A 22,084-nucleotide genomic window follows, 5' to 3' on the forward strand; every position below is an offset into this window, starting at 1 on the left:
GTATGCTCATGTCAGGAGGGTACTTGTTGGTGATTGCGAGTCCAACTAGTGATCAGGCCGAGGTGAATTGCACACACACAAATAAGAAAACAATTCTCTCTCTCTCTCTCTCTCTCTCTCTCTCTCTCTCTCTCTCTCTCTCTCTCTCTCTCTCTCTCTCTCTCTCTCTCTCTCTCTCTCTCTCTCTCTCTCTCTCTCTCTCTCTCTCTCTCTCTCTCTGGATGATAATAATAATAATAATAATAATAATAATAATAATAATAATAATAATAATAATAATAATAATAATAAGAATAAGAAGAAGAAGAAGAAGAAGAAGAAGAAGAAGAAGAAGAAAAGAAGAAGAAGAAAAGAAGAAGAAGAAGAAGAAGAAGAAGAAGAAGAAAAAGAAAAAGAAGAAAAAGAAGAAGAAGAAGAAGAAGAAGAAGAAGAAGAAGAAGAAAAAGAAGAAAAAGAAGAAGAAGAAGAAGCAGAACAAGAACAAGAAGAACAAGAAGAACAAGAAAAATGAAGAAGAAAATGTGAAGTAAGAGGAAGGGAAGAAGGAGACTGAAAGAGAGGAGGACGAGGAGGAGGAGGAGGAGGAGGAGGAGGAGGCCACCCAGAGGTAATGAGGAGGTGTGATGTGTGGGAGGTCGCCATTAAGTGCTACTGCAGCCTTCTGTCCTCCTCCTCCTCCTCCTCCTCCTCCTCCTCTTCCTCCTCCTCCTAATCTTCCTCTTTTTTCTAATCTTCCTTTCATTCTTTTAACGTTACTTTTTTTTATTTCTTCTTCTTCCTTCTATGTGTCTACTCATTCTATCCTCCTCCTCCTCCTCCTCCTCCTCCTCCTCCTCCTCCTCCTCCTCCTCCTCCTCTTCCTCCTCCTAATCTTTAATCTTCCTCTTCTTTTCTTTTCGTTACTTTTTTTTTTCTTCTTCTCTTCTATGTGTCTACTCATTCTATCCTCCTCCTCCTCCTCTCTCTCTCTCTCTCTCTCTCTCTCTCTCTCTCTCTCTCTCTCTCTCTCTCTCTCTCTCTCTCTCTCTCTCTCTCTCTCTCTCTCCGTATTAAATAACCTTAAATACTGTCAAGAACCTTTTTTTTTTACGAAAGCGTCACCATCATCATAGATATCACCATCATCATCACTATCAAAAACCTAATTATTATACAAGTCATTAATCTTAACGCTGAGGGCCACCAAACAGTGACTTCACGTGACAAATTGTTTCCCGCCAAGAGGTTGTGGAGGGCGGGGAGAGGGGAGGCAAGGGACAGCGGGGCGGGCTTCATATTCTCAATTGGGGTCGCCTTACAAGACATTTCGCCGCCCAAGAACACATATTTGACAAGGCTTTCGCAGGAGTTGTGGGCATTTCCAGGAGTAGTTGTACGGCCCTGGTGCTATAGACTGAACCTTCTTCTATACCGTGAACCTGAAGAAACACTCATTTGACAAGGCTTTCGCAGGAGTTGTGGGCATTTCCAGGTGTAGTTGTATGGCCCTGGTGGAAGTCTGACCCTTCCTCTGTACCGTGAACCTAAAGAAACTCTCAATTGTCAAGGCTTTCGTAGGAGTTGTGGGCATTTCCAGTAGTAGTTTTAAGGCCCTGGTGGTAGTGTGACCCTTCCTCTGTACCGTGAACCTAAAGAAACACTCATTTGACAAGGCTTTCGTAGGAGTTGTGGGCATTTCAAGGAGTAGTTTTAAGGCCCTGGTGGTAGTGTGACCCTTCTTCTGTACCGTGAACCTAAAGAAACACTCATTTGACAAGGCTTTCCTAGGAGTTGTGGGCATTTCCAGGAGTAGTTTTAAGGCCCTGGTGCTAGACTGACCCTTCTTCTATACCGTGAACCTGAAGAAACACACATTTAACAAGGCTTTCCTAGGAGCTGTGGGCATTTCCAGGAGTAGTTTTAAGGCCCTGGTGGTAGTGTGACCCTTTCTCTGTACCGTGAACCTAAAGAAACACTCATTTGACAAGGCTTTCGTAGGAGTTGTGGGCATTTCCAGGTGTAGTTGTATGGCCCTGGTGCTATAGACTGACCCTTCTTCTATACCGTGAACCTGAAGAAACACACATTTGACAAGGCTTTCCTAGGAGTTGTGGGCATTTCCAGGAGTAGTTCTAAGGCTCTGGTGGTAGTGTGACCCTTCTTCTATACCGTGAACCTAAAGAAACACTCATTTGACAAGGCTTTCGCAGGAGTTGTGGGCATTTCCAGGTGTAGTTGTATGGCCCTCGTGCTAGACTGACCCTTCTTCTATACCGTGAACCTGAAGAAACGCTCATTTGACAAGGCTTTCCTGGGAGTTGTGGGCATTTCCAGTAGTTTTAAGGCCCTGGTGGTAGTGTGACCCTTCCTCTGTACCGTGAACCTGAAGAAACACTCATTTGACAAGGCTTTCCTAGGAGTTGTGGGCATTTCCAGGAGTAGTTGTATGGCCCTGGTGCTAGACTGACCCTTCTTCTATACCGTGAACCTAAAGAAACACTCATTTGACAAGGCTTTCGCAGGAGTTGTGGGCATTTCCAGGTGTAGTTGTATGGCCCTGGTGGAAGTCTGACCCTTCCTCTGTACCGTGAACCTAAAGAAACTCTCATTTGACAAGGCTTTCGTAGGAGTTGTGGGCATTTCCAGGAGTAGTTTTAAGGCCCTGGTGGTAGTGTGACCCTTCCTCTGTACCGTGAACCTAAAGAAACACTCATTTGACAAGGCTTTCCTAGGAGTTGTGGGCATTTCCAGGAGTAGTTGTATGGCCCTGGTGCTAGACTGACCCTTCTTCTATACCGTGAACCTGAAGAAACACACATTTGACAAGGCTTTCCTAGGAGTTGTGGGCATTTCCAGGAGTAGTTTTAAGGCCCTGGTGCTAGACTGACCCTTCTTCTATACCGTGAACCTGAAGAAACACACATTTAACAAGGCTTTCCTAGGAGTTGTGGGCATTTCCAGGTGTAGTTGTATGGCCCTGGTGGAAGTCTGACCCTTCCTCTGTACCGTGAACCTAAAGAAACTCTCATTTGACAAGGCTTTCGCAGGAGTTGTGGGCATTTCCTGGTGTAGTTGTATGGCCCTGGTGGAAGTCTGACCCTTCCTCTGTACCGTGAACCTAAAGAAACTCTCATTTGACAAGGCTTTCCTAGGAGTTGTGGGCATTTCCAGGTGTAATTGTATGGCCCTGGTGCTAGACTGACCCTTCGTCTATACCGTGAAGCTGAAGAAACACATATTTGACAAGGCTTTCCTAGGAGTTGTGGGCATTTCCAGGTATGGCCCTGGTGCTAGACTGACCCTTCTTCTATACCGTGAACCTGAAGAAACTCTCATTTGACAAGGCTTTCCTAAGAGTTGTGGGCATTTCCAGGTGTAGTTGTATGGCCCTGGTGATAGACTGACCCTTCTTCTATACCGTGAACCTGAAGAAACACACATTTGACAAGGCTTTCCTAGGAGTTGTGGGCATTTCCAGGAGTAGTTTTAAGGCCCTGGTGCTAGACTGACCCTTCGTCTATACCGTGAAGCTGAAGAAACACATATTTGACAAGGCTTTCCTAGGAGTTGTGGGCATTTCCAGGAGTAGTTTTAAGGCCCTGGTGGAAGTGTGACCCTTCCTCTGTACCGTAAATATAAAGAAACTCTCATTTGACAAGGCTTTCCTAGGAGTTGTGGACATTTCCAGAAGTAGTTTTAAGGCTCTGGTGGAAGTGTGACCCTTCCTCTGTACCGTGAACCTAAAGAAACACTCATTTGACAAGGCTTTCGTAGGAGTTGTGGGCATTTCCAGGAGTAGTTTTAAGGCCCTGGTGCTAGACTGACCCTTCTTCTATACCGTGAACCTGAAGAAACACACATTTAACAAGGCTTTCCTAGGAGCTGTGGGCATTTCCAGGAGTAGTTTTAAGGCCCTGGTGGTAGTGTGACCCTTCCTCTGTACCATGAACCTAAGAAAACACTCATTAGAACCCGACTGACCCCCTCTTTGATCTTTAGAAATAGTTGATGTGAGAAGCGAGTCTTATAATACCAGACAAATTTTCGAGGCTTACACACACACACACACACACACACACACACACACACACACACCTGATAAGCCTTTCGTGGAGGTTGTGCGCGCTTCCCTGGGTAGTTCTATGAGCCAAGGGATAGTTTGTCAAGACTTCTACACCATGAATGCGTAAAACACTGATAAGGACCTGACTGTTCTCCTCTGTGGCCTATGGAAATGTGTGTTGTGAGAGCCGAAAGGTGCTGGGAGGGATGGGCAAAGATGGCGCGGCTTGAGGGAACAGGGCCAGGGAGACTTAATGGCGTGAGCACGGAAATGAGGGGATGGGAAAGTGAGGGAGGAGGGAACGTGAAGGAATGATGAGGAGACATAAGGGTCCACGAGGGAGAGAGAAGGGAAATAACGACCCATGGAGTGAGGGAAGACGAGGGGACAGGTACTACACAGGAGGGAAACAATGTATAGGGAAACCCAGACACAGAGACGTGAAGTTAATTATATAACCGAATGATGAGGAAAAGAATGATCGAGATGAGAGGCGAGGCACAATAAAAATAAAAGGAAAGAGAAAGGGAATTAGAGGAAAAGTAACAATATGGAAAATGAAAGAAAAGAGAAAGTGGAGGGGTGGAAAAATGAAAATATAAAAATGGGAGACGAGAAACAAGAATAAGGCAAAAAGTTGGAAAGTTTGGTTTAGTCGGCGCAACATCTGTGGTCATATGCCGGAGAGAGACAGAAGGGGAGGAATTATAGGAGAAGGGAACATCTGTGGTCATATGCCGGAGAGAGACAGAAGGGGAAGGAATTATAGAAGGGAACATCTGTGGTCATATGCCGGAGAGAGACAGAAGGGGAAGGAATTATAGGAGAAGGGAACATCTGTGGTCATATGCCGGAGAGAGACAGGAGGGGAAGGAATTATAGGAGAAGGGAACATCTGTGGTCATATGCCGGAGAGAGACAGGAGGGGAAGGAATTATAGGAGAAGGCAACATCTGTGGTCATATGCCGGAGAGAGACAGGAGGGGAAGGAATTATAGGAGAAGGGAACATCTGTGGTCATATGCCGGAGAGAGACAGAAGGGGAAGGAATTATAGGAGAAGGGAACAGACCCCAGGAGACGGGACACAACCCCCGATTAATACCTGGTACCCATTCACTGCATGCTGGGTGGACAGGGGCGTAGGGTATCGGAAAAGCCGCCCAAATTTTTCCACTCCGCCCGGGAATCGAACCCGGGCTCTCTCGGTTGTGAGCCGAGTGTGCTAACCACTGCACCACGAAGCCCCCTAATGAAAGGAAAGGGGAGGAAGAGGGAGCGAAGGGAAGGAAGGGGAGGCGGGGTGATAGTGGGGAGGGGAAGTATTGGGTGTTCTTTTGTTTACCCGTCACCTCGTATCATGTGTGTACGGGGGAGGGGGGAAGGGGGGAGAGGAAGGGGGGGGGAGACAGCCACCCTAATGCCGCCGGTCCGCCCTAACGACACTCACATCATTAAGGAAAGGGAGAGATGGGCGGCCAAGAACCTGCCCCTCGACAAGCTCTGTGCCACACCCCTCCATGCCCACCCCTCCACCCACACCCTCCCAGCCACACCCCTCCATGCCCACCCTCCCAGCCACACCCCTCCATGCCCACCCTCCCAGCCATACCCCTCCCTCCCCACCCCTCCACCCAAACCCTCCCAGCCACACCCCTCCATGCCCACCCTCCCAGTCACATCCCTCCATGCCCACCCTCCCAGCCACACCCCTCCATGCCCACCCTCCCAGCCACACCCCTCCATGCCCACCCTCCCAGTCACATCCCTCCATGCCCACCCTCCCAGCCACACCCCTCCATGCCCACCCTCCCAGCCACCCCCTCCCTGCCCACCCTCCCAGCCACACCCCTCCATGCCCACCCTCCCAGCCACACCCCTCCATGCCCACCCTCCCAGCCACACCCCTCCATGCCCACCCACCCAGCCACACCCCTCCATGCCCACCCTCCCAGCCACATCCTCCATGCCCACCTCCCAGCCACATCCCTCCATGCCCACCCTCCCAGCCACATCCTTCCATGCCCACCCTCCCAGCCACACCTCCATGCCCACCCTCCCAGCCACACCCTCCATGCCCACCCTCCCAGCCACACCTCCATGCCCACCCTCCCAGCCACATCCCTCCATGCCCACCCTCCCAGCCACATCCTCCATGCCCACCCGCCCAGCCACACCCCGCCATGCCCACTCTCCCAGCCACACCCCTCCATGCCCACCCTCCCTGTGTTTTGGACGGTGGGCATGACTTTGAGCGCGTGACTCTGCCATGAGTGTCATTACCCACCTCACAGTAAGGAAGGATTATGATATTGGTCTTTGAAGTTGAGAGCTACTATACTTATTTATTATTAGGGATCATTAGTAATCCATGCTTAATTATATGCAGAGCAATGTAATTTTTGGGCACTTTATAGTGAATGTAAGGAGGTGGAGGAGGAAGAAGAAGAAGAAGAGGAGGAGGAGGAAGAAGAGGAAGAGGATGAGAGAGTGGAATTTCTATGAGAACTATGAAGGAGAAGTAGTAGTAGTAGTAGTAGTAGTAGTAGTAGTAGTAGTAGTAGTAGTAGTAATAATAATAGTAGTAGTAGTAGTAGTAGTAGTAGTAGTAGTAGTAGTAGTAGTAGTAGTAGTAGTAGTAGTAGTAGTAGTAGTAACAGTGGGAGGAAGGAGGAGGAGGAAGAGGAGGAAGAAGAGGGAAGGGGAATAGAAATGGAAGAGGAAGAAAAGAGGGGAAAAATAGCAAGATAAAAGAGGGACAATCTATGTAAAGACGAACCATTGTATTGCCATTGTGTTGTTTAATCAAGCTGGACAGTTTTCCGATATCTACAATGTCACGATCGCAATAAGCTCCACATGGGTTGGCGTTTCTTCCCTAATGCATAACTAAATACCAGACTTTTGTATTCACTGAACTTGCATTAATATCGAGAACAAGCAAATGGGTCGTGGAGGTGATGACTTAAAGAAAACTGAGAGCCGATTTCACAGTCCAACACAGTGTCTTCGTAACAGCCCGAACCAAACTGTAGAATCCCATACAATCCAAAATGGGGAGGTCTTCGATGCCACACTAAATACACAAGACTTTTCCTGTATAGTTTCATCAAATTTGTGGACTTAAATATATAAACACCAGACACTATACAAGGAAATTTCGAAGGCTCTGGTATTGGTTTGGGAGCTTACTAACCCGTCATGGGGAACTGTGAAACTGGCCCTAAATACCAGACTTTTGTATTCACTGAACTTGGAGTAATGTCGAGAGCAAGCAACTGGGTCTTTAAGGTGATGACTAAAAGAAAACTGAGAGCCGATTTCACAGTCCAACACAGTGTCTTCGTAACAGCCCGAACCAAACTATAGAATCCCATACAATCCAAAATGGGGAGGTCTTCGATGCCACACTAAATACACAAGACTTTTCCTGTATAGTTTCATCAAATTTGTGAACTTAAATACAAACACCAGACACTATACAAGGAAATTTCGAAGGCTCTGGTATTGGTTTGGGAGCTTACGAACCCGTCATGGGGAACTGTGAAACTGGCCCTAAATACCAGACTTTTGTATTCACTGAACTTGGAGTAATGTCGAGAGCAAGCAAATGGGTCGTGATGGTGATGACTAAAAGAAAACGGAGTCGTTGCACGAAAAAAAAATCAAAGAACACAGCCTGACAGAACGGTGCCACTCAACCACGCAGGCTGTGTTGAGGGATGCGCAGTGGCCGGGCAAGGGCTTACTGAAGGGAACCGGGGAGTGGGTCGGGGGAGTGGGTGAGGCGGGGAGTGAAGGGGACGGGGCGAGAACAAAGTGGTGCACATTTTCTTGTTGAGTGTTCTTCTTGAGTTGGTGGTCCACGAGCCAAAAGAGGAATTGAAAGGCAAAAGAATATACATGGAAACATGGAAACATGGACATGCAGGCAACAGAAAGCCTACTGGCTCATTACGAGGTTGCCCGCTTTGGTGATTTAATCTGCTCGACAGCCACTTGGGGCCTGGGGAGCAGATGAAAGCACCTCGATATTGAGGAGCAGATGAAAGCACCTCGATATTGAGGAGCAGATGAAAGCACCTCGATATTGAGGAGCAGATGAAAGCACCTCGATATTGAGGAGCAGATGAAAGCAACTCGATAATGAGGAGATGACAGCACCTTGATATTGAGGAGCAGATGAAAGCACCTCGATATTGAGGAGCAGATGACAGCACCTCGATATTGAGGAGCAGATGAAAGCACCTCGATATTGAGGAGCAGATGAAAGCACCTCGATATTGAGGAGCAGATGAAAACACCTCGATATTGAGGAGCAGATGAAAGCACCTCGATATTGAGGAGCAGATGAAAACACCTCGATATTGAGGAGCAGATGAAAGCACCTCGATACTGAGGAGCAGATGAAAGCACCTCGATACTGAGGAGTAGATGAAAGCACCTTGATATTGAGGAGCAGATGAAAGCACCTCGATATTCAGTTTCCTCCCGACGCAGCGAAGTGACGGTCGATTCTATATTTGAAGGAGTTGATGGTATTCGCATTTACTACTTCTGAGGGAAGATTGTTCCAGTGGCGGATAACTCGGTCTGAAAAGAAACTCCTTCCGATGTCTGTGTTACATCGACTCGACTGAATGGGTAAACCGTTATTTCTAGTTCTTGAGTTGGTTTGCAGTTCAAAGAGTTTGGAGTAATCGACGTTATTGAACTTTTTCAGATACTTGAAGACTCGATGCTCGTGATCGATAGTTCTAGTCCACAACGTACGACATCAATTAAAAAAAATTAAAAAAGATATAACCTAAAACACCACATTACACTTTTTTATGGCAGTAGAATCAAGGGGCCGGAGTGTCTGTGTGTGTGTGTGTGTGTGTGTGTGTGTGTGTGTGTGTGTGTGTGTGTGTGTGTGTGTGTGTGTGTGTGTTTGGGGGAGGGAGGGACGAGAAACAGAGCGGTGCACATGTTTTGGTTGAGTGTTCTCCTTGGGTTGGTGGTCCAAGAGTCAAATGGGAAACTGAAAGCCTGTTCTTCAATACATTCTTTTACAGGCTCGGGCTTTTTTATATTTATTTTTGCCCTTGAGGTGCGGCCACACTGCACGCGGCTTCCTGGGAGGGTAGAGCAGACCAACACATGTTATCTAATAGGAGTGGATACAGGACGCGGTAGCGGGTTCCTCCAAGCTACCTGCCACCCGCGTCCTGTATGGCCACTCCTATTAGATAACATGTGTTGGTTCTTGCCTCTGACCCGCTAGGCAACCCGCTACCCTCTACCCTCCCAGTGCAGTGTGGCCGCATCCTTACCGTAGACTTTAATGAAAACTCGGCACGTTCTAAAACATACCTTACTGTTTTAAGTGGTAGGAGAATCAAGGGCCATAGAAAAACCCTCGACGACGCTCAGCTAGGTGGAAAAAAATATAGACAGATGTTCCAATGTTCAGAGGCTAGAAAAAACAGGCTAGATAGGAAATTCTCTCTCTCTCTCTCTCTCTCTCTCTCTCTCTCTCTCTCTCTCTTTCCATTTGTGTGAGTGTGTGTGTGTGTGTGTGTTCACAGATAGATAGATAGATAGATAGATACATAGTTCCCCCACAGATAGATAGATACATAGTTCCCCCACAGATAGATAGATACATAGCTCCCCCACAGATAGATAGATACATAGCTCCCCCACAGATAGATAGATACATAGCTCCCCCACAGATAGATAGATACATAGCTCCCCCACAGATAGATAGATACATAGCTCCCCCACAGATAGATAGATACATAGCTCCCCCACAGATAGATAGATACATAGCTCCCCCACAGATAGATAGATACATAGCTCCCCCACAGATAGATAGATACATATCTCAACCAAAGATAGATAGATACATAGCTCCCCCACAGATAGATAGATACATAGCTCCCCCACAGATAGATAGATACATAGCTCCCCCACAGATAGATAGATACATAGCTCCCCCACACAGCATGTTGCTCTCCACAACCTCAATACTTACGTTCCTCTTACAACCCGTACACAGCCCGTAGCATCCTCGTACAGTACATCTTCCCCTCAACCACTCTTGTTAGCCCTTTTTCCACCTCTCCCTTATTTTCTTGTCTCCCCGTAATACCCCTTTTATCTACAGCCTCCTACTGACCTACGAGCTTTGAGTAGACTACCGTCACGACGTTGGCGCAGCATTCGGCAACAGTCTCAAGACCTCTTTCAAGACAAGCCCGACCCTTTCATATCAACACCCAAGACCTCGTGTACCCTAGAGTCGTGGGTAGTCGTGGCCCAGAGTCGGCACAGTGTGAACGGGGCTCAAGACTATCGCCTCCCCCCAGCAATAGGCCCCCAGCCTCACCCCTCCTGTTCCTAGCTGCTGCAGTGTTTCTTTTTCTATTATTTTTACTTGTAATTGATCTATTACATTCCTATCATATACTATTATTCTTTCGCTAGAATAACGAGGCACCCAACATATGAGTGATGCAGTTCAAGATGGGGAGGCGGTGGCTGAGTGGACAGCGTGACGGCGCCGCGTCCAGGACGACACGGGTTCGCGCCCCGCCCGGTGCCACAAGCTGGGATTTTTCAGTCACCGCCGAGTGGCCTGAGGCCCCTTTCACACGTAGACAGCAGCGCTGCCGCTGGTAAATAATGGAGGTGAAAGGAGGCTTTGACACACGCACACACGAACACAAAACGTAACGCTGCAAACGGATGTGAGTGGTTGGCTTCGCCGCCGCCGGTGGCGGACACAAAAAGTAGCGCTGCTCGTCACGATACCTGGCTCTCAGTGGGAGCTTTCACACGTAGCGCAGCCGCGACACTTTTTTTTTAGCAGCGCGTGCGTCGCTCAACTGTAGCGCTGCTCAATTTTTGCAGCGCTGCTGAGAAGCGCTGCTAATTCGACGCTTCCCCCAGAACATTTTCTAGAGGAATAAGCAGCTTTTCTCAGCAGCGCATCTCAGCAGCGCTGCTAAAATTGAGTCGCGCGTGAGTAGCGCTGCTGCAGCGCTGCTGAGAAGCGCTGCTTAGTGTTCCCGTGTGAAAGAAGCATAATTTTAGCAGCGCTGATAAGCGTCCCCGTGCGAAAGGGGCCTACCCACATGCTGTCCAGAAGACCACCTATCAACCCGGACTCTAGAGTCTAGAATCAAAGATGAGTTCTGGTGGGCAGAATGAGCCAATGCAGGATGGCGCCACTATAAACGCTTGCCTGCACCACAACGGACTGAGGCCGACCATCAGGCCCTATCATGAAAGCCTACCGGCGCCATAAGCGAAAACGTAAAAAAAAAAAAATAAATAAATAAATAAATAAAAACATCGACAAATGTAGATGTGAAAAAAACTCTCTAAGTAATTACACATTGAATCACACAGTTCTCGAGCACTTCAGCCGTGAAAGGGATTTGAGTTAGTGTGACCTTCAACCCAGAAATCATTGTATTACTGCCAGAACCCGTGCAAACAGTCTTTGGTATAATTTTTAAAAGCGTAGCAACCGGAGCTCAGAAGTTACCCTTATATTGTAATAGACAATAATCAGGTCTGGCTTGGATTATGCCGTTTAGAAGGAATAGATTCTCTCTCGGTGATACAGATAAAAATGACAAATGACTAAATTTATTCGAGAACTTGAGAACTCACTAAACAGAGAAAGACTAAAATAATTAAAAAAACACATTCTTTGGAAAAATGTAGATTGCGTGGGGATTTAATTGACTTCTTAATAGATTGAGAGGATTTATTAATAAGGACAAATTACATGAAGTGCTTATATTAATAAAACTTATGCAAGAGCGCGCAGCAACGAGTATAAGTTGGATAAATTCTAGTTCAGGAGGGAAATAGGTAAGAACTGATTCACGGACAGCCTGGTGGATGAGTGAACAAACTGAACAGGTGTGTATATGAGGCAAACACCAGTGAAAGTTGGAAAGTTTCGTTTAGTCGGCGCAACATCTGTGGTCATATGCCGGAGAGAGACAGAAGGGGAAGGAATTATAGGAGAAGGGAACATCTGTGGTCATATACCGGAGAGAGAAAGAAGGGGAAGGAATTATAGGAGAAGGGAACATCTGTGGTCATATACCGGAGAGAGAAAGAAGGGGAAGGAATTATAGGAGAAGGGAACATCTGTGGTCATATACCGGAGAGAGAAAGAAGGGGAAGGAATTATAGGAGAAGGGAACATCTGTGGTCATATACCGGAGAGAGAAAGAAGGGGAAGGAATTATATATATAGGAGAAGGGAACATCTGTGGTCATATGCCGGAGAGAGACAGAAGGGGAAGGAATTATAGGAGAAGGGAACATCTGTGGTCATATGCCGGAGAGAGACAGAAGGGGAAGGAATTATAGGAGAAGGTAACAGACCCCCAGGAGACGGGACACAACCCCCGATTAATACCTGGTACCCATTCACTGCTGGGTGGACAGGGGCGTAGGGTATCGGAAAAGCCGCCCAAATTTTTCCACTCCGCCCGGGAATCGAACCCGGGCTCTCTCGGTTGTGAGCCGAGTATGCTAACCACTGCACCACGAAGCCCCCTGCAAACACCATTGAAAACTTTGAATGGAGGATAGATATATTTATAAATGGGAAGGGATTCTGGTAATAACCCATTCAGAAGCTGCCGTGTGTAGGCCGTCTGACCTCTTGTAGTCTTCTTATGTATTTGTGTATCCTTGAGGGGCTTCGTGGTGCAGTGGTTAGCACACTCGGCTCACAACCGAGAGAGCCCGGGTTCGATTCCCGGGCGGAGTCGAAAAACTTGGGCGGCTTTTCCGATCTCCTACGCCCCTGTCCACCCAGCAGTGAATGGGTACCAGGTATTAATCGGGGGTTGTGTCCCGTCTCCTGGGGTCTGTTCCCTTCTATAATTCCTTCCCCTTCTGTCTCTCTCCGGTATATGACCACAGATGTTGTGTCCCGTCTCCTGGGGTCTGTTACCTTCTCCTATAATTCCTTCCCCTTCTGTCTCTCTCCGGCATATGACCACAGATGTTGTGTCCCGTCTCCTGGGGTCTGTTCCCTTCTATAATTCCTTCCCCTTCTGTCTCTCTCCGGCATATGACCACAGATGTTGCGCCGACTAAACGAAACTTTCCAACTTTTATGTGTATCCTTGTGTATCCTATGTCTCATCCTTCTCCCTCTACAACTACTCTCCCTCCTACTCCCCATCCTTCTCCTCTCTCTCTCTCTCTCTCTCTCTCTCTCTCTCTCTCTCTCTCTCTCTCTCTCTCTCTCTCTCTCTCTCTCTCTCTCTCTCTCTCTCTCTCTCTCTCTCTCTCTCTCCATTCACTCTATTCCGTGATCTTTGAACCCTTTGCTTCCCTTCCTCCTCTATACCTAAGCATCATCCACCATCTCTCTGCTTCAATCCTTCGCCTCTTCCTTCTCCAGCTAATACCACTTTTCTTTCTCCTCCTCCTCCTCCTCCTCTTCCTCCTCCTCCTCTGCTGACGCCGCTAATAATAAAGCTGAGCCAAGTCTCAATGTTACCACGAGTTTATTTTCCAAACCTGTGGCAATAAACTAAAGGGGAGGGGAGGGGAGAGGGAGGGAGAGGGAGGACTGCAGGGAGAGGGACGGGAGAGAAGGGAGAGAATGGGAAGGAGGGAGAGGAAGGGTTTTAGATACAAAGGATGCTGGGTAGAAAAGAAAGGAGAAGGGAGAGAGAGAGAGAGAGAGAGAGAGAGAGAGAGAGAGAGAGAGAGAGAGAGAGAGAGAGAGAGAGAGAGAGAGAGAGAGAGAGAGAGAGAGAGAGAGAGAGAGAGAGAGAGAGAGAGAGAGAAATCATTTCGTTCATGTTCTCTTACGTTCCTAAAACACACACACACACACACACACACACACACACACACACACACACACACGAGAGAGAGAGAGAGAGAGAGAGAGAGAGAGAGAGAGAGAGAGAGAGAGAGAGAGAGAGAGAGAGAGAGAGAGAGAGAGAGAGAGAAATCACCGTACATGTTCTCCTACGTTCCTAAAACACACACACACACACACACACACACACACACACACACACACACACATACCCCCCTCTCCCCCTCAAGCCCCTATCAGCCAGGTATCTGTTAATTAACCATCTTTTAAGGCGACTCACCTTGCCGGTTCCTCTCCTCACTCCACACCTAATAATGCAAACCAAATATTAGTGTTATTCTGGGGAGACTTTCCGCATCCCTATCCAAGCCCCGCCCCACCCCAAACCCCGCCCCGCCCCGTGTCAGCGTCCTCTTGCTCGATATGCCGTAGGTGCTGACGGGTGTATGTGGGGCGGGAGCTTTAGGGTGAGGGGCATCAAGGAAGGAAGGGTGGAGAGGGTGTATGGGAGGGTGAGATAGATAGAGGAAGGAACGGGTTTATAGGAACGAGTATTACCGCCTTGCTGAAAATTTAGGATGTAAATGATTTATCTTTTTTAACCTGGTAGCTGCGGGGGTTATGTTTCTTAGGTTAGGTTAGGTTAGGTTAGGTTAGGTTAGGTTAGGTTAAAGGCCCCTCTAAGTAAAATAATGAGAAAGAATCATCACTCACGCAAACCATTTCATAATATATATCAACGCATGTGTGATCAGTTTATGCATCATCTATTTTGGGGGGTCTATTTCATGGCAGAAATTTGGCCCATCGCTGCTACACGGTAAAGCCACAAATTTGGCCCGTCGCTGCTATACGGTAAAGCCGCAAATTTGGCCCGTCGCTGCTACACGGTAAAGCCACAAATTTGGCCCGTCGCTGCTACACGGTAAAGCCACAAATTTGGCCCGTCGCTGCTATACGGTAAAGCCGCAAATTTGGCCCGTCGCTGCTACACGGTAAAGCCACAAATTTGGCCCGTCGCTGCTACACGGTAAAGCCACAAATTTGGCCCATCGCTGCTACCGGGTTAATAGGTGCCTACTTTTATTTTTTTTACAACAAAGGAGACAGCTCAAGGGCACAAAAAAAGGAAACAATAATAAAAAAAAGCCCGCTACTCGCTGCTCCTAAAAAGAATCCAAAGAGGTGGCCGAAAGAGAGGTCAGTTTCGGAAGGAGAGGTGTCCTGATACCCTCCTCTTAAAAGAGTTCAAGTCGTAGGCAGGAGGAAATACAGATGAAGGAAGATTTTATGAGTTTTGTAGTTACGCGGTTTTTTGAAGAACGTAATAAAAAAGTATGTGATGTAGTTAATATTTCCCATCTTACTTATCATTTCTCATTACTTATCATTTTTTATTTCTCAAGGGCACAAAAAAAAGGAAACAATAATAAAAAAGTTTGATAGAGTTCAAGTCGTAGGCAGGAGGAAATACAGATGAAGGAAGATTTTATGAGTTTTATAGTTATGCGTTTTTTTTGAAGAACGTAATAAAAAATATGTGATGTATGTATATCCCATCTTACTTATCATCGTTTAATCGCCGCAACATCTGTGGTCATATGCCGGAGAAAGACAAGGGGAAGGAATTATAGGAGAAGGGAACAGACCCCAGGAGACGGGACACAACCCCCGATTAATACCTGGTACCCATTCAATGCAGAGTGGACAGGGGCGCAGGGTACCGGAAAAGCGCCCAAATTTTTCCACTCCGCCTGGGAATCGAATCCGGGCTCTCTCGGTTGTGAGCCGAGTGTGCTAACCACTGCACCACGAAGCCCCCAGCAAAATAAAGAAGAAACTGAAAAGCCCACTATCATGTTTTCTTATGGGGAAAAAATGTCTAAACTACACATGAATTACTTCTCTTCTACGATAAACCTTCGTGGTCGACATGAGTTGCCTGTTTAAAAAAAATATATGTAAAATACAGTTGGATAATGTGATCGCGAGGGGAAGGGGGCGCCGAAGGGGAACGGGTTACAAGGGTGCATGAGACCTAAGTCTATATACACCAAGTCAAGTCATACGCAGGTTTGTGGGAGACACGGCCGAGGCGTGGCTTATGCGTGACACTGCTTGGAGCCAAACTAGAGAATGTAGAAACAGGGATTTAGAGAAAACGAAGAAAAGCGGACTAATTTAAATCAATCACTTCAACATGCCCTCCCTCACACCCCACACCGCCGTTTGTAGTCATTGGAATTACAGTCACGCAATAGCACAATAAAAAGGCATATTTTTTTCGTCAGTGGCTTGCCTGAACGCGCGGTGAAAGAAAGCAAGCATGCACGTCCAGAGTGCACACACGGCCGCAACTTTAGTCACCCCTGAACTGGCGGGTATTTTTTTTTTAGCTTCAAGTGACGTCATACCGCTGCTCCGCCCCCAAACCACCCCCTGCGCGTACCGGTCGCAATTTTGAAGCAGAGTGACTTGACTTGGTATATATAGACTTAACATGAGACGACAAGAAAAAAAGGAGGCAAAACTTTTATATAGAAGCTTATACAAAGAATTGGGATACAACAAGTACATAGAAACATGAGTGGATGGCTTTGGGTGAAGGGGTAGGAGAGGAGAGAGGACAATGGTGGAAGGCTAAAGGAAAGGAAATGTACTTGTAGGATATTGTGCTCATGAAACCTTGGGATCAGAAGGATGTGGATATATGTGTGTGTGGATAGCGCGGGGGGCAGGGGAGGAAGGGGGCAAGGGCTGAAGGCTGAATGAAAAGTGGAGTTTTTTTGTTTTTTTTTACGTGTACGCCTATAGCGCCGGTAGGGTCTCTTGAGGGGCCTGGACGGTAGTTGGCCCCAGCCCGTCATGGCGCAGGCAAGTGTTTATAGTGGCGCCATCTTCTCTTGGCTCATGCAGCCCCCCGGAACTCGTTCTTGATTCACTTGGACGGTTTCCTCTAGAGTCCGGGTTGATGGGTGGTCTTCAGGACAGCATGTGGGTAGTTTTAAGCCACTCGGCGGTGACTGAAAAATCCGAGGTGGTAGCGTGGGGATTCGAACCCGCGTCGTCCATCACGTGGTGAATGTGGGCCCAGCACGCTACCACTCAGCCATCGCCTACCCATTGGAGGATATTGGGTTACTAAAAACCTGTGATCATAAAGATATGTATATTCTTTTCTATTATGTAACGAGATGATATTTTGCAAGCTTTTGTGGGAATGGGGGAGGCGGTGACCGAATGGATAGCGTGACGGCGCCGCGTTCAGGACCACGCGAGTTCAATCCCCGCCCAGTGCCACCAAGCTGGGATTTTTCAGCCGCCGCCGAGTGGCTTAAAACTACCCATATGCTGTCCAGAAGACCACCTATCAACCCGGACTCTAGACTCTAGGATTAAAGATTAGCTCCGGGAGGGCAGCATGAGCCAATGCAAGATGGCGCCACTATAAACACTCGCCTGCGCCAGAACGGGCTGGGCCGAACATCAGGCCCCGCCGGGAAGAAGCCTACCGCCGCAATAGGCCGCGACGTAAAAAAAAAAAAAAAAAAAAAATAGCGTTGTCATAAGCATACAAGGCAAGGCAATTCTTGAAATTCAATATTCTGGATTATAGTGACGAAAGTTTGCGATCTCTCTCTCTCTCTCTCTCTCTCTCTCTCTCTCTCTCTCTCTCTCTCTCTCTCTCTCTCTCTCTCTCTCTCTCTCTCTCTCTCTCTCTCTCTCTCTCTCTCTCTCTCTCTCTCTCTCTCTCTCTCTCTCTCTCTCTCTCTCTCTCTCTCTCTCTCTCTCTCTCTCTCTCTCTCTCTCTCTCTCTCTCTCTCTCTCTGGTTATCTATGTAATTCTATGTAATTCTCTCTCTCTCTCTCTCTCTCTCTCTCTCTCTCTCTCTCTCTCTCTCTCTCTCTCTCTCTCTCTCTCTCTCTCTCTCTCTCTCTCTCTCTCTCTCTCTCTCTGGTTATCTATGTAATTCTATGTAATTCTATGTAATTCTCTCTCTCTCTCTCTCTCTCTCTCTCTCTCTCTCTCTCTCTCTCTCTCTCTCTCTCTCTCTCTCTCTCTCTCTCTCTCTCTCTCTCTCTCTCTCTCTCTCTCTCTCTCTCTCTCTCTCTCTCTCTCTCTCTCTCTCTCTCTCTAATGTGATAAATCTTATGGCACTCTCTATCTCTCTCTCTCTCTCTCTCTCTCTCTCTCTCTCTCTCTCTCTCTCTCTCTCTCTCTCTCTCTCTCTCTCTCTCTCTCTCAAGATAATGCGACAAATCTTAGGGCACGGTTTATCTGGCCCTCAAAGGCGGAGGCAGGGGAGGGCCGCCGTGTATTTGGTGCTGGCGGGCATAGTTTGCACGAGCTGCGGGGAAGGCGAGGCGGGTGTTTATGCTGACGGCTTCCTCCAAGGGTTATCTCTGACTCACAAGTTACCGCAAAGCTCTCTAGTAATTCTTTCGAGATTTGCACGCGGAGTTGTTTAAAGTTTTATGTCAATACTTGCTGTAAACAGTGGAGAGAGACGGCGCCCACACACACACACACACACACACACACACACACACACACACACACACACACACACATGCCCTAAAAAAGCCCCCTTTTTCAACATCACGCGGCGAGATTTGCGGAAGGGGCTTTAGAAATTTGCCGACACGAATGTAGTTGGAAAGTTTCGTTTAGTCGGCGCAACATCTGTGGTCATATGCCGGAGAGAGACAGAAGGGGAAGGAATTATAGAAGGGAACAGACCCCAGGAGACGGGACACAACCCCCGATTAATACCTGGTGCCCATTCACTGCTGGGTGGACAGGGGCGTAGGGTATCGGAAAAGCCGCCCATTTTCTCCACTCCGCCCGGACACGAATGTAACTACGTCAAATGAAATATAAACAAAATCCCCCGAGCTGACATAGTCTCAGAAATATATACCTACGATTTTCTTTTTAAGACGTAAGTAACAAACTTTCTCTCACTAAATATTTACATGTGTCAAATACCTCAGTAAATATCAATATAAAATGATTCTCCTAACTCAGTCTGAGGAGAGATTACAGAACACAAGCCCGAAAATCCCTTCAAATTTAGCCACAGTGCAATAATTATACCACACGTCCATAGCCCCATAAAAGAAGGCAGGGTTGTAAGCACGAAAAAGCAAAATAAAGGAGAAAAAGAAAGACTATGCCATTGGAATGTTTAAAATCAGGTCATGAAGGGAAAACTAACGATGAATATGTTGATGATTATAACCTAAAGCTGATTTTGGAGGGGCATCTCAATTTGCTTTCATATTTAGGTAGGGCCGTTTTACAAGTCGAATCCGAACAGTTTTGGGTCCATACAAATTTTGGTTCAGAGGTTGTATTCTGAGAAGCTTTGGGTCCATATAGATTTTGGTTTAGAGGTTGTATTCTGAGGAGTTTAGGGTCCATACAGATTTTGGTTCAGAGGTTGTATTCTGAGGAGTTTTGGGTCCATACAGATTTTGGTTCAGAGGTTGTATTCTGAGGAGTTTTGGGTCCATACAGATTTTGGTTCAGAGGTTGTATTCTGAGGAGTTTAGGGTCCATACAGATTTTGGTTCAGAGGTTGTATTCTGAGGAGTTTTGGGTCCATACAGATTTTGGTTCAGAGGTTGTATTCTGAGAAGTTTTGGGTCCATACAGATTTTGGTTCAGGGGTTGTATTCTGAGAAGTTTTGGGTCCATACAGATTTTGGTTCAGAGGTAGTATTCTGAGAAGCTTTGGGTCCATATAGATTTTGGTTTAGAGGTTGTATTCTGAGGAGTTTTGGGTCCATACAGATTTTGGTTCAGAGGTTGTATTCTGAGGAGTTTTGGGTCCATACAGATTTTGGTTCAGAGGTTGTATTCTGAGAAGTTTTGGGTCCATACAAATTTTGGTTCAGAGGTTGTATTCTGAGGAGTTTTGGGTCCATACAGATTTTGGTTCAGAGGTTGTATTCTGAGAAGTTTTGGGTCCATACAGATTTTGGTTCAGAGGTTGTATTCTGAGAAGTTTTGGGTCCATACAGATTTTGGTTCAGAGGTTGTATTACAAGTCGAATCCGAGGATTTTGGGTCCATACAGAGTTCAGGATCCTATACTGTCCAAACCCCTTATGCAAGAGTTAACCAGCATCTTCACTCTTTCATCCCTCACGCTGGTAAACTATGGAACAATCTTCCTTCATCTGTATTTCCTCCTGCCTACGACTTGAACTCTTTCAAGAGGAGGGTATCTGGACACCTCTCCTCCCGAAATTGACCTCTCTTTCGGCCACCTCCTTTGATTCTTCATTTTAGGAGCAGCGAGTAGCGGGCTTTTTTTTATTGTTTCCTTTTTTTGTGCCCTTGAGCTGTCTCCTTTGTTGTAAAAAAAAAAAAACATTGTAGGGACCCGAAACTTCTTGGATTCGACTTGTAATACGTCATAGTGTGCTGGTAGTATCATTTGTTCTTAATTACTGTTTTGTCCTTGAGCTGCCTCCTTTACTAGAAAAAAAAGTCGAGCGATCGCAGTTTTCTACAAATGAACGTATCGTCTCTTTCCCTGTTTCCCGTCGTCACTCTTCACCGCCTGGAGGTTAGCCAGCAAGCTTTTAGGGAGGGAGCAGTTGTCTATCTTCTCCCCTAAACAGTTGCAGCGTAGCGTACATGCAACCCCGGGGCCCTTCTCCTCCCTGCGTGGGCGTGCTGCAGAGTCGGGCGAGGTATACACCTAAGTCTATATATACCAAGTCAAGTCACTCTGCTTCAAAACTGCGACCGGTACGCGCAGGAGGCGGTTTTGGGGCGGAGCAGCGGGATGACGTCACTTGGAGCCAAAAAAAAAATACCCACCAGTTCAGGGGTGACTAAAGTTGGAGCCGTGTGTGCACTCTGGATGTGCATTCTCGCTTTCTTTCACAGCGCGTTCAGGCAAGCCACTGACGAAAAAATATGTCTTTTTATTGTGCTATTGCGTGACTGTAATTTCAATGGCTACAAACGGCGGTGTGGGGTGTGAGGGAGGGCATGTTGAAGTGACTGATTTAAATTAGTCCGCCTTTCCTCGTTTTCTCTAAATCCCTGTTTCTACATTCTCTAGTTTGGCTCCAAGCAACGTCACGCATAACCCACGCCTCGGCCGTGTCTCCTCCCACAAACCTGCGTAGGACTTGACTTGGTGTATATAGACTTAGGTATACACCAGGCCTGTCCTTGGTCTCGTCGAGGAGGTGGAGGTAAAAGCCGTCGGCTGCTTGGCGTCTGTTTGCTTGCCTTGTAATCCATTAATAATTGAGCCCGCTAGGAATTGTATAGTCTGGCACGTTGCGTTGGTACACCAAACGAGGTCATTCCTTAGTCAGAAAGTGATTCATTATATCCTTCTGGGCGGAATCTCTTCAACACCTCGACCGCTGACACAGGCAACGTTTCTCGATACCTAAAACAAACGAAAGCCTTACTCTGTTTCGCTCTCTCTTCTAGCCCCCCCCCCATCTCTCTCTCTCTCTCTCTCTCTCTCTCTCTCTCTCTCTCTCTCTCTCTCTCTCTCTTTGGGGGCTTCGTGGTGCAGTGGTTAGCACACTCGGCTGACAACCTAGAGAGCCCGGGTTCGATTCCCGGGCGGAGTGGAAAAAATTGAGCGGCTTTTCCGATACCCTACGCCCCTGTCCACCCAGCAGTGAATGGGCACAAGGTATTAATTGGGGGTTGTGTCCCGTCTCCTGGGGTCTGTTCCCTTCTCCTATAATTCCTTCCCCGTCTGTCTCTATCCGGCATATGACCACAGATGTTGAGCCGACTAAACGAAACTTTCCAACTCTCTCTCTCTCTCTCTCTCTCTCTCTCTCTCTCTCTCTCTCTGTGTTTGTTTCCTACAGGTACGATCAGTTCTTTACGGATGTACCCTAACAACACAAGCCCTCCTTTCCCCTCTTCGGATTCACCCATAGCTGCTGAACGCTGATAAGCACGGTAACGCTTTGGACCATAACCAACAGAAACCTGGGGCCGTATTTATAATAAGAAGTTATGGGTGTCATAATTCTTCTCATAGCGTCCAGCCCAGTGACCGAAACATTGCACGATCATTATCTTTTATAATACATGGTAATTCGTGAGATGACGATTGAAATATATGTTTAACCCATTGAATGCGGATTTCCTACAAGAAGACATCACCAAGCTACAGGAGTGGAACAAAAAGT

The 22,084-nt window shown here is 47.1% G+C and overlaps 1 protein-coding gene and 2 non-coding genes across 3 annotated transcripts in view; 2 read left to right on the forward strand and 1 right to left on the reverse strand.

The window, feature by feature from the left end:
• LOC127002318 (T-box transcription factor TBX1-like) overlaps positions 1 to 22,084 on the reverse strand; it is a 147,764-nt gene that overhangs the window by 94,306 nt on the left and 31,374 nt on the right. The window lies entirely within an intron of this gene.
• Trnav-cac (transfer RNA valine (anticodon CAC)) lies at positions 12,754 to 12,827 on the forward strand. The gene has a single exon. It is a non-coding gene; the product is annotated as a tRNA-Val (tRNA).
• On the forward strand, positions 21,436 to 21,509 carry Trnav-gac (transfer RNA valine (anticodon GAC)). Its single transcript has one exon. It is a non-coding gene; the product is annotated as a tRNA-Val (tRNA).

The sequence above is a fragment of the Eriocheir sinensis genome, chromosome 23 (assembly GCF_024679095.1).
Source record: "Eriocheir sinensis breed Jianghai 21 chromosome 23, ASM2467909v1, whole genome shotgun sequence".
Lineage (NCBI taxonomy): Eukaryota > Metazoa > Arthropoda > Malacostraca > Decapoda > Varunidae > Eriocheir > Eriocheir sinensis.